The following is a 10,490-nucleotide window of genomic DNA, read 5'->3' on the forward strand; positions in this document are numbered from 1 at the left end:
TAATTTTATTGTTCATTAATTCTATTGTTCATTAATTTTGTTGTTCATTAATTTTATTGTTCATTAATTTTATTGTTCATTAATTCTATTGTTCATTAATTTTATTGTTTATACATTGTATTGTTTTTATTTTATTAAAATTTAATTTTTTCTCGCCATTTTTGATTTCATTTTTTTCCTGCGTTGAGAATTGCCAATTTTTTTGTTACAATTTTGCTTTTGGCGTTTGCTTTGAAAAAGAAATCAGTAAGACTGCTGGAAATGTGAAAGAAACGAGTTTAAAAACAAAAACTCAGGGTTTAAGTTTTACTATGAAAAACTACCACTTGGTAGAAAAAATGCGGAAATCGAAAATTTTTATAGATGTTTGTTTAAAGATGTTTAATGAAATAACGGAAACCAAATAGCAAATGCGGACTTGTCTTTACAGCAATCGTCAATTTTGTCTAAAGTATCCAAAAGTTAAAAAATTTCACAATTTGAAAGTTGAAAAAATTCCAAAACTTTGAAATTTTAAAGTTACACTTTAAAAAACAGTGATTTTTATAGTGGAAAATCAAATTCCACTTTTTAAAAATTTTTAATCTTGATGATTTTAATATTATGTAATATTTTGTATAATCACAAGTGTTGCGTGGTTTCAAAGAAGTTAAGTGCAATTAATGTAGGAATTATAGCAAATAAAAGACCACTCGGTATGCATACTTCGAGTTACGATCATACGAACGCATGCGCATTACTGTTGGTTAAGAAGCGAATTAGCAATTGTAACTAGTTTCAGTCAACATGCGCGAGACGAACGAAAAATGTTTGACACCATTCTTTCGTGGAATCGACAATAATAAAGTATAATATAGTACAATGGCACAAAGTAAAGTAAAATAGTATAGTGTATAGAATATGGTATAATTGTGTTAAAACCTACATCAATTGTTGTGTGATAAAATGAATTCTCGAGGTAAACCAAGCACAAGTAGTGTGCATACAAATAAACGAAAATATACAAGTTTGACGATTCAACGAAAATTGGAAGCACTGAAGAAGATAGATGCAGGTGTATCCACAAGCAAAATAGCACTGGAACATAATGTTAATGAAAGTACAGTGCGAAGGTGGATTCACAAACGAAATAAATTGGAAACATACAGTCAACCATCCACAACTAAACGCATACGCGTGTCTCCAATGGAAAAAGTGAATGAAGCTTTAACAATTTGGTTTAATGCTGAAAGAAGGAAAAACAATCCAATCAGTGTTATACAAATAAAAGGTACACTTTGATATTTGAAATTTGAAGTGCAAATAAAAATTAGATAAAACGGAGATCTTGGTAAATACCCGGTTTAGGAAGTTTGGAGGCAGACACTTTCAGGAAAAGAAAATTTATTGTACAGCCAATGACATGTGATGTTTGTTTGTTTACTTCCTTGCTGTAATCACACATACGGTGGCCCACGAATTTTAGTCGCTTTCATTCATCTCCATTGTTATTGAGGTGTAGTAAAAGTTTTTTTTAGAAAAGTTGCATAGTGTCAAGGAGTACCAATAATAATTTTTTTTGTAGGTGGGGGATTTTCGAAAAGTACGAAATAAAGTCCTTATTTTTAAATGGAACCGAAATAATAGTGGACTGAAAATATATTATAAACATTCTTAATAATAAAGTATTACAGAATAATGTTAGAAAATTGTTATAACATTTAAACACCTTTAACAATTGTTGTTTAAATTTATGTATTATATTTATGTATTTTGTTCTTATTTATATTTTATATAAACAATCTGCAATATTTCTTGAATTGCTGATTTGTTTGTCTTTTGACTGTAATGTCTTTTAATATGTATACGTAGAATGTTCTGTTGAATCAACTTATGTAAGATGTAATAAAGTTTTATTGGAAAAAAGAAACAAAACTGATTTTGAAATCTTACTCAAAATTTTATTGCTATATTGTGGCTCCTTTGATACCATGTAACTTTTATAAATTAAAGGTATTACATGTATAGTTAAAAATAATGAAAATGATTAGACGGTCAGAGTTAGTAATTCAACGATATTGTTTTAATTTTTGTTTATTTAAGGGGGTATTCCAGTATGATGCGACTATTTTTAGCGGTTAGTCAAGAATTTTTTTCAATAACTGATTAACACATTTCAGTCCTGAAACTTTTCTCATTTATTTGTCTATGTTTAGGTATATAAAAAATAATTTTTTCAAAGTGAAGTTATGTACAGTTAGATGGCTGAGATCTTCTACAATGTTAGCCCCTAGAGAAAAGCTACCCACGTAGTCACCATGTTTACTGCCCTCCAATTGGTCTGCAGTTACAAAATCGAAAGGATTGTTAAAATATATGAATATGGCTATCGCCCCTACCTCAGGTTTAAATAGATATTTACAGCTTTCAAAGTGGTGCAAATTTTAATATTGAATGTGTTATTTTGGCACATTTTTTCGTGACTTTCTATGCTGAAAAGTTTAAACAAACTAATATTTACGTATACCTGTGGTAGGGACAACATCCACGCATCTGCTAAACATGTATGTATAAGCTGAACCCTATTGGTCAAATCATTTTTGAAAAATCATGGTGAATAGTTGGGTAGCTTTTCTCAAGGGGCAAACATTGTAGAAGATCTCAGCCGTCTAACTGTACATAACTTCACTTCAAAAAAAGTATTTTTTATATACCTAAACATAGACAAATAAACGAGAAAAGTTTCAGGACTGAAATGTGTTAATCAGTTATTGAAAAAAATTCTTGACTAACCGCTAAAAATAGTCGCGTCATACTGGAATATCCTCTTAAAGTAGTTATTGCTCTGAATTAAATTATGCTGTACAAATTGGCTTAGCACTTAATTTGCTTAAAAATGTTACATTTATATTTTATCAAATACTTTCCTTACCATGCTGTTTCCATTTCCTTGTTCTTAACCGTGAGCCCCTTCCTGTCATCAGTCATAGTCCATTCAAGTACCCATAAATTTCCACTTCCCAAAATCCACTTTCTTTCAATATTTTATCCAATCCCTGTTCTTTTCCTCCACCCTCGTTAAATAACTTCCACCAATAAGAATTTTATTAGAAGGTTTCTTTTTCAAGATTCTTCACCCGTTTCACTTAGATTTCCATTGTAACTCAACCATGCTGGTTTATTTACTCGTTGCTTAGCTAGTGTAAGATCATTTGTAAGAAAATAAATTAACTATTTAAAGTTAAACCCAATTAATCTGATACCAGTTTTCCAACAATATATTATAAAATATATTAATTGTTAGTTGTTACACATAGTAAGTTAGTTAGTTAGTTGTTACATATTGCATCTTTATAGTAATAGTATTGACACAAAAAATTTGTTTTCCAGGATAAACGGAAAACTGTTTTCAAGTATAATTAAATTAATGTCAAATACACAAATCTGTAGTGTAGAATGATTTATACATGTATGTTGGTTTACTTCTGTGTTTTTATTATTATCATTTTTAAAATTTGATGCATTTATAGACCACAGAATTGTGCTACATGAATCAAGAAGAGTGAAGATTAAACAAGAAAATTACAAGAGATATATAATTAAGATTTCTATAACTAATCAAAGAATGTTTCTATGACATTTTCATACTGTTTACTCGAATATCATATTTTTTTATTTGTATTGCTTTTATTACAAGCATGCAATACATATAATGTGGAAAGTATTCATACAGCGACTAATTTCAAATAAAACTTTATGTGTAAATGTCATTCATAAATTTGAAGTAAAAAAAAATTATTAATAAATCTTCTTGCATATTGTAAAAAAGATTTTGTAAAAACTAAATTTCATTTTCTTCAAGATTAACAAAAATATACAACAAATATAGATAAATGTAAGAAATAGATGCACAGGAAGCATTCGTACAGTTATGAATAATGAAAAATGAACTATAAAAGTATGTTTTTTATATATATTTTTTATACATACTTTAATAATTTGTAGGATTGCCCTTGGATTTTACAATAGCTTTGAGCTTTCTTGGCATGGAATTTACTAAATTAGATGTTACAATTGGTTTTATCTTATTCCACTCTTCTAATAAAATGATTTTTAAACTTTCTTTCTATGAAATACTATGATAACATATTAATACAAACACAGTACTAGATAATACATCTATTCCACTGTTTTTAAGTTTTGTTGCAATTTGTTTGGTAGTTATACATGGATTCTGTTTCACTTTACGAATAATTATTTCTTAATCATGCAGGTTCATCTTACGTGGACGGCCCCTTCTTTTTTTGTTTGAAACAGTTTTTCATTCTTTCTAATCCATCAATTATACTTTGAATAACAGACCTTGCTCTATTCATTATAGAAGAAATTTTATTAACAAGGGGCATGACTAAGGTGTCATATGCGGTTTTTAATGAAATTTACATACGTGGTAGCTTTTTGAAAATTGACACGTTTTTTTTATATCTGCTTTCATGTCTGCTGACATTCACGTTGAAGAGGTGAAAATAGCCCTTAAAGTCGGGGGTTGAAAACACGTTATATTAAATATCGCGGAAACTAGAGGGTGCATTTTTTAAATTGTGAAGAAATTATTTATTTAAATAATATATTAAAAAATTGGAGTTTTTAGTTAATTTTTTGTGCTAAATGCAGTTCGATTTTTATGTAGATTTATGTATGTAAAATATGGATCAAAATAGGGATACGTGTTTTTTAAATTTTTTGCTTATTGCAATTTAGAAATAATTATTACATATACAATTTTGTCCTTTACAGAACAAAGTATTGACATCTATTTTCGAAGAGGGTAAGCCCTTTTTATGCGATCATTTGCTACTTTGTTAACCATTGTATAACGTTACACGCCGTTTGTTGTCATATTCTTTGAAACTTCCCTTTTAAAATGAGCCCTTCGGAACGATGGTTACTTGAAAACTGGCGTCACTACAAGCTGGAAAAAACGCGGGGTACCTACGGATCATTCCACGCCAAATCGATCACTTTTGGAAGTCACCATTTCCGATTTTGCTCTAATCGAAATATGTTGTAGTCCATGTGAAATTAGGGGGGGGGGGGGGGGGGGGTTTAAGTGATCATTTTGCAGGTTTCGAATTCGTTAATGAATGACAAGCCGTCAAAGTTTGCAATTTTTGCCCATTTTGGCGAAAATGGGGTCCACTTGGGAATTTTTTTCTCAGAAACTACTGAACCGATTTAGTTAAACTTTTTTTTGTTTTATTCGTGAAGGTTTGGGCTATTTTAAAGTATTTTTTTAACTTTGTCAATTTGTTATAAAATGTTGAAAAATTTAAACAAATTCTTTTTTTGCGTTTTTCTCAATGAGGGGCGTAAAGGGTTAAAATTTATAAAACATATGGTTATATTCTTCGAAGCTTCTCATTTAAAATGAGCTCTTCAGAACGATGGAGCCTCAAAAATTGACGCTTCTACAAGCTGGAAAAGGACGCGGGGTACCTCCGTTTCAGGTAGCTGAGTTGTGTGGTTCGCTATTATGATCGGTTTTTTTATACCACCGGTCTCAAAACAATACGACAAGACTTCGTGTACGACTAAATGACCCTGTTCATACCTAGCAAAGTATATTAATACTTACTTTTGAAGAATCACACATTTTTTAATCATAACATCATTCATAGATATTAGTTCCTATAATTATTGTTTATATTTTAAAAAAGGCATCATTACTTGATAGAATTCGCGAAAAAGTGGTGATTTCTTTCTATCGCAATGGGATTATGGTGGGTTGTGATCAAAAGTATAGAAAGCATTGTGTGTGGTTGGAAAAAATATAATGACAGTTCATACACTAACAAGGGACATCACCAAGGTGTTACACGCGGATTTTAATGAAATGTACATATGTGGTAGCTTTTCAAAAATCATTTGACACGTATTTTTTTATATCTGCGGACATGCATGTTGAGGGGGTGAAAATAGCCCTCAAAGTTCGGGGTTGAAAACACATTTTCTTTAATATCTCGGAAACTAGAGAGTGTAGGAAGGTGAATTGTTTTTTAAATTGTGTAGTTTTTAATCAGGTATTTAGTTAGTGACAAAAATTTCGGGAGAAATTATTTATTTAAATAATATATTAAAAAATTTGACTTTTTTTTCAATTTTTCACCCTAAATGCAGTTCGATTTTTTTGCAGATTTGTATACAAAAAATATGGATCAAAATAGAGGATACGTGTTTTTCGAATTTTCTGTTTATTGCAATTTAGCAATAATTATTATATATACAATTTTTTTCTACTTTTTACGGAGAAGTGAGTTGAGATCTGTTTTCGAAGAGGGTCAGCCCTTTTTATGCGATAATCTGTTACGTTTTTAACAATTAGACAATATCAGATGTTTATTGTGCCATCGGTAGCCAGGGAAGGTCCAGCGGACAGGTATAAATCCGCCGCGGTACCAGTCGTCGCTTTACGGAACATAGGCTTCTATGGCCAATTAAACTTTTAGCCGGAGGTATAAGTTCATTTATTTGACTTTTAATAATTTGAACGGAAATGTTCGTCGTTTAAATGATTTGGTATCTCTGAAAAGAGCAGTGCGCAGTGCGCTGCTGTTGTTTCTTCGTTTTTTATATGTTGCTAAAGTGGAAGTGGGAAATTTCAGAAATTTGCATTGATCGTCGTATTTTCCGCAAAAGAGTAAGTAAGTAAATTATTCCGAAATATACTGTTGCCGGAAAGTGTGTATAAATAAATATATGGTAATTGTATTATTGTTTCCTTTTTTGAACATTTGTAAAATCTATTTTTTACCAGTATGAATGTTAATGCCATTAATGTTATAAATATTTTAATGAAAATATTTAACTCTAATAAGCAGGAAGCGCACATAAATCGAAACAAAGTTAAACTGGCACAAAGTATAACAGATGCAATTCATATGTTTTATATACATATATAAAAATGCAATAAGAGATTATATTTAATGACTGGACGTATGTCTAAATCTTACCAATTTTTGCAAATTAAGAGGAAATAGAACAAGCTTCTACTTAAAAACCTGCCAATATATTTTTGTTCCGTGTGAACCAGAAACTACTGTTTTGCTTCTTGATTCATGAAAAAGATATAACGAGAACAAGTAATTTCTAATCCTTTAATTTTATTGAATTTAGATACAAATTTATTCACAAAAGACAATGTTATACAAATTGATAAAGCTAAAGTTGAATACTTGCTTCTGAAGATCATACTATATAGTGTGCATACTAATGAAATTCAATGAAGGAATTCATTATTAAAAGTCAAATAAATGAACTTATACCTCCAGCTAAAAGTTTAATTGGCCATAGAAGCCTATGTTCCGTAAAGCGACGACTGGTACCGCGGCGGATTTATACCTGTCCGCTGGACCTTCCCTGGCTACCGATGGCACAATAAACATCTGATATTGTCTAATTGTTAAAAACGTAACAGATTATCGCATAAAAAGGGCTGACCCTCTTCGAAAACAGATCTCAACTCACTTCTCCGTAAAAAGTAGAAAAAAATTGTATATATAATAATTATTGCTAAATTGCAATAAACAGAAAATTCGAAAAACACGTATCCTCTATTTTGATCCATATTTTTTGTATACAAATCTGCAAAAAAATCGAACTGCATTTAGGGTGAAAAATTGAAAAAAAAGTCAAATTTTTTAATATATTATTTAAATAAATAATTTCTCCCGAAATTTTTGTCACTAACTAAATACCTGATTAAAAACTACACAATTTAAAAAACAATTCACCTTCCTACACTCTCTAGTTTCCGAGATATTAAAGAAAATGTGTTTTCAACCCCGAACTTTGAGGGCTATTTTCACCCCCTCAACATGCATGTCCGCAGATATAAAAAAATACGTGTCAAATGATTTTTGAAAAGCTACCACATATGTACATTTCATTAAAATCCGCCATAAACATCACCTTGGTGATGTCCCTTGTAAACGCAAGGTGTTATTTTAAAGTGTAACAAAAGTTCTACAGTAATTAGATAATAAAATCATTTTGCTATTAGGAAAAGTATAGAGCTGTATATAAGGAATTTTGATTAAATATATATTGTACATATTCTGGAAAAAAAGCTCTACATTTTTAAAGGTTTACTTTATAAAAGGACATTTTGTGCATTATATTTATTGTATGAAATATTTTTAATTTTAGTTACTTATCAAATTATTTATTAGGAATATGTATGAAACATGATACATAATTTAATTAGTTATAATTCAATATATTTTAATAAACGGTATTGCATATACTCATGTTTTCTGGAACTAAAAATATGCGCGCTAAACGTGCCACAGTATGTATTCTATACGTTACTTATTATCAGCAATTTTATAGGATCTGACATTTGTGAATTCCTTTCATTAGCAATGCGTGTGAAACAGGGACATTCCTAACGGGTATTTATTTAGAATGTGAACAGTAGTTATCAAACAAGCATTGTAATTTTGAAGTTTTTGCATTAATTATAAAATTAACTTTGACAGTGAAAGCTCAACAGTTCTTTAAAAAATTCGGTGGAAGTGAAACATTTAGAGCGAGTGATGGATGGCTCCAAAATTGGAAACGGAGAAACGGCATTCGTTTTTTAGCAACACCCGGCGAACAATTATCTGCGGCTGCCGAAGCAGCAAGCGAGTTCAAAGAGGAAATATTACATTTTATAGAGGCAGAACAACTAAGTTTGAATCAAATATTTAATGCGGACGAAGCAGAACTGTTTTACAAAGTTATGCCAAATAAAACGTTAATTTTTAAGTCTGAATACTCAGCTCCAGGATACGACCAACTAAAAGACAGATTAACGATAATGACGTGTTGTAACGCGAACGGTTCTTTAAAATTACCATTACTGATAATTGGAAAACATAAAAAACCACGAGTGTTGAGAAATTTAGCCCCACATTTATTACCCGCCAAGTATACAACTCAAACGAGTGCCTGGATGAGCTCTGCCATCTTCGAGAGATGGTTCAAAGAAGATTTCGTACCGGAAGTAGTAAATTTTTTACGGTCGCAGGGTTTACCAGAAAAAGCGATTTTATTAATAGATAATGCCAAATCACGGGCATCAATGAGTACGTTAACTGTTGGTGGAATCAGAGCTATATTTTTTCCAACGAATGTAACTTCTCTTATTCAGCCTCTTGACCAAGGTATTATTGAGGCAATGAATCGGAGATATAAGATTAATCTATTGAAATTTATAATAAATGCTCAAGCCGATGGATTGAGTTACAAAGAAGCGATGGATTCACTATCTATTAAAAATGCGATAGATTTAATCAGTGACGCTTGGGATCAGATTTCTGAAAACACGATTTCCAACTGTTGGATGAAATTATTAAATGTACCAGTCGATGAAGATGACGCTGATGATGTAACTTCTGAATGTATCCATGAAATGTACAAACGAATCAGAAATCAAGAACATATTACATTAGACGATATTAATGAATGGGTTCATGGTGATTGTTTACCAAGTTTAACAGATGAGGAAATAATTGACGTTGTACAGCACCTTTCCGATGATGAAACTGGTATGTTTAACTCGCCATTATCACTCATATTTTTGGGATGAAAAAATCGAGACTTGTACTAGTCATCTATTTATGAGAAACATTTTTACTTAGATAATAATAAAAAACTAAATAGCTGAATATCATAAGAATAATCCATTAACATCGGAATAATTAAGATGACGGTTATTGAATGAATAATAAATCCAATTTTTTTTTATAGAATTAGCTTCAGATAATACCTAGGATAACCTAACAGATTCTTATAGTGTAGACGCGAAAGAGCCACGTTTATACATTAGGGATTAACAGTGCAAATTTCAAATTCTATTTTTAAAAAGATTAATTAAAAATAATTTAATTAAATTAATTAATTTACTTTTAATTAAACCAAAAACTGATATAAATAGAAAGTGTGTAATTGTAGTTCGTTAAAATAGCTGATAGACACTTTATTATTTTGAATATATTATAAACATTGTTAATTTTGTTTCTAATAATACATTTTTTTTACATTATATATCTCTATTTGTTATGTAAAACTTATTTTTAATTTTCTAATCGAATTTACGTAGTAAGTATATGTATTTATTTTATAACAGATTCAAGCGATAATGAAGAATCCACGGAAAGTAATATTTCTCCGGCAACGGCAATAGACGGTTTAAATTGTGCCATACAATTTTTCGAACAATCAAGATTAATTACACAATCGGAAATGAATAACTTGAAAAGGATAAAACGGAGATTATTTAAAATTAAAAATCAAATTTATTTTGAGAAAATATTTATTGCAAACTTGTGACCTGCAAGCTTTGTTCTTCTGAACTTCTGTACATAAATAAAATAATTAAATGAATTTAACTAATCATTTTGTATTATAAAATTTTATTTTTATTATTAACTATGATTGTTAATTTATATGTACATTACTTATTTACG

This window comes from Megachile rotundata, chromosome 1 (assembly GCF_050947335.1).
Source record: "Megachile rotundata isolate GNS110a chromosome 1, iyMegRotu1, whole genome shotgun sequence".
NCBI classification, from domain to species: Eukaryota; Metazoa; Arthropoda; class Insecta; order Hymenoptera; family Megachilidae; genus Megachile; species Megachile rotundata.